We start from the raw sequence: 3268 nt of genomic DNA on the forward strand, positions 1-3268 counted from the left end.
GCCCAGGCCAGGAAGCATGGTTTAGGAGTGAGGTAGCGGGGGCTGGATTGCAGCTGCCTTGCCCCCGTAGCTAAGTGCCTTTGTGTGGGTCATGTCTGCACACCTGAACAGAGTACTACTGATGACCCCACTCCGATGTCATGCAACCAAGCCTGGAATCTCCATCCATCTGACCTCAAAGCTTCTTGACCGGCGTATCAGTTAGGGGCCAACCAGAGAAACAGAACCTACAGTAGGAGATAGAGAGATTTACTGCAAGGTATCAGCCTACGTGGTTTTTAAAAAAAATTTATTTATTTATTTTTATTTATTTTTGGCTGTGTTGGGTCTTCGTTTCTGTGCGAGGGCTTTCTCTAGTTGCGGCGAGCAGGGGCCTCTCTTCATCGCGGTGTGCGGGCCTCTCACTATTGCGGCCTCTCTTGTTGCGGAGCACAGGCTCCTGACGTGCAGGCTCAGTAGTTGTGGCTCACGGGCTTTGTTGCTCCGCGGCATGTGGGATCTTCCCAGACCAGGGCTCGAACCCGTGTCCCCTGCATTGGCAGGCAGATTCTCAACCACTGCGCCACCAGGGAAGCCCCAGCCTCTGTGATTTTGAGGGCTGCTGGCTGGGCAATCTTGAAATCCACAGAGCAGGCTGGAAACCTTAGTTCTCTTATGATCTTTCCCCTCTTTGTATGAGGCCCCCCCACATTATTGAGGATAACCTCTTTTACTTAAACTCAACTGAAGTGGATGTTAATCCCCTCTACTAAATACCTTCCCAGAAATACCTGGATGCAGGTTTCATTGAAAAGCTGGGGACGATGGCCTGGCCGAGCGGACACATCACGCTGACCGTCACAACCACCCGCGATGGCTGCTCTTCTCACCACGTCACAGGTGTTAGGCTGGAAGGGTCTCCGGTCATCCCTCTTCATCTGTAGGGGTGGCCCAGACTTGCCTGGTCCCCCCTTCGTGTCCCAGCGTGATTAGTTACATGGTACGTTAATCACATGTAAATCAAACCCTGCTAGCTTTTTGACCCTCCTGCAGGATCTGTAAAAATCTGCCCTTTCCTTTCTATCCCATCTCCTAAGCTCTGGCATCTTCTGCTTCTACTGTCAGAGGCTGAAGGGCAGCGGAAGGGAGTGATGGGGAGCCTGGCTTCAGGGTCTGCCTGAGGTCTTCGGGCTGCATGAGTGACTTTACCTCTTTGACTTTAGTTTCCTTCTCCATAGAACGGAGATAACAGTAGTCCCAACCAGGTGGGGCTCTAGCAAGGATGAAAAAAAATGACAAAATTCCTAAAGGGCTGAGAACAGTGCCCGGCCGGTGGCAAGTGTTCAATAAACGAGATCGCCATGGTGATCAGGACGCTGAGGATGCATCTCTGGTTCCCTCACTTCCTCCTGGTGCAGGCAGCATCTCTCCAGCCACAGTCCTGGTGATGTAGCCGCCCAGAGGCTTCCATCACAGAGGGGTATCCTAGGACGGACCCGTCCATCTCGCTGCCTGTACACACGGGACGGAACAGGAGGCGGTTCCTCAACGTCTTGAAATTATTTTCAATTTGTAATTATTACCTAGTCTTTCAGGAATGAAGGGAAATAAATATTTTCTAATATTCGAGGAACAAAAAAAGGACGAGGCTCCTCTTTCAGCTGCAGCCTCGGGGATTGAGAGGGCACGATCTTTTGTGTAGGATGTCAGTGTGGAAAAAAGTCACCCACAGAATTATTGAAAAAAACATGCATTGGGCATGGTTCTTGGTCCTGGGACTGCAGAGAGGATCGAGTTTGGAAGTTCAGCTTGAAAATTAGACTTTGAATACACATATAGGTTTATATATCTGTATTTAGATTATATAATTAGATTATGTATTTAATACATGTATATTAGACAGAAAGAGAGAGAGAAGGGGGAAGACATTGTCAGAAGAGAGAATCTTTATTCTTCAAGTTACCATTCTTAGCTACAAGAACAGTCACAAAGACCTTCCCAAGTGTTATTTTATGAAAAAAAAGGGTGAAATGCATGCAGGGACAGCAAAACTATCTTCCCTACCCTATTCTGGGCCTTAAAGAAAAATGAGATTTTGCATTTGAATTGTCATTTACAATGAGGAGAGCGGAGCAGGTGATCTGAATGAGTTTCTTTCCTGGAAGTGAAATTCACAAGGGAAACGAACTGTTTCTGAAAGCAGCAGAAATTCATCACTGCGTTTCAGATCTAGGCTGGAGGTAAAGGGGAAGCAGCCATCCTGGAAAGGGATCTGCAGCAACTCAGAGTGGTTCCAGCAGGAGGACAGGATCTCCGCAGCTGTGTTGCGAGGCCCACCCCCATCTTTGCTTCCAACTTGTCAGCTGCTTAATCCTGGCTAAATTCAAGGAAGAAGAGGGAAGCTGTAAGTGTAGCAGTTCGACTGGAAAGAAAAAGACTCGTAAATGATGCTATTGGCAAACTATCTTGCCTTCTAACCAATGAAGATAAATGAAGAAATTAACAAAGAATAGTCAAAAGGCGACTGACCAGAGTTTATACACTGGTTAATCCCAGTGCAAGACACAGTTCGAAGCACTTTTGAGTTGTCTCACTTAATCCTACCCCAGACCTTATAAAGGAGGTGTTGGTATTATCCACATTTTATAACAAAGTTCAGAGAGGTTAAGCAACTTGCCTGAGATCACACAGCTGAAGCCAGGGGTAGACCAACACAGGAAACTTACACGTGGTGTTTCCTCTACCTTTTCCTCACCATTTGTGACCCTAAAGAATCCCTTCAAACACAAGAAAGCAGAACATCAAAATGATAAGAAAGTGGCAGATGCCTCCCAGTCCAGGAGGAAAGGAAAAAAAGCCATAAACCAGGCCTTTGTCCTTCTACTGGCTGCTGACATGATACCAAAACAGGGGCCCTTTTCGAGAGTCCGCATTGAGTTCCTGCGCACCTCCTATCCAGGGGCAGGCAGGGCAGTGGCGGGAGCTCGGAGCCCACTGCCTGGTTTTGAATCCTGACTCTGCCCCACCAGCCGTGTGGCCTTGGCAAGTTACTCGGACTCCCAAACTTCGGTTCCTCATCTGGAGAATGGGAATCTCCCCTAGACCTGCTTCATGGGGGTCACGTGAATGGCTTAGAACAGTGCCTGGCACGGGTCAAATGCTCAATCAATCAACGTTTACTCTTGTTAGCACTTTAATTATTGACTTATACGATTATTGACTCGTATTATTTCAGGCCTAACATTGTCATTGCCCAAAACCCCTGCTCACAAATGTCATGCCCTGTTGC

This window comes from Balaenoptera acutorostrata, chromosome 13, assembly GCF_949987535.1.
Source record: "Balaenoptera acutorostrata chromosome 13, mBalAcu1.1, whole genome shotgun sequence".
In the NCBI taxonomy this organism is placed as follows: domain Eukaryota; kingdom Metazoa; phylum Chordata; class Mammalia; order Artiodactyla; family Balaenopteridae; genus Balaenoptera; species Balaenoptera acutorostrata.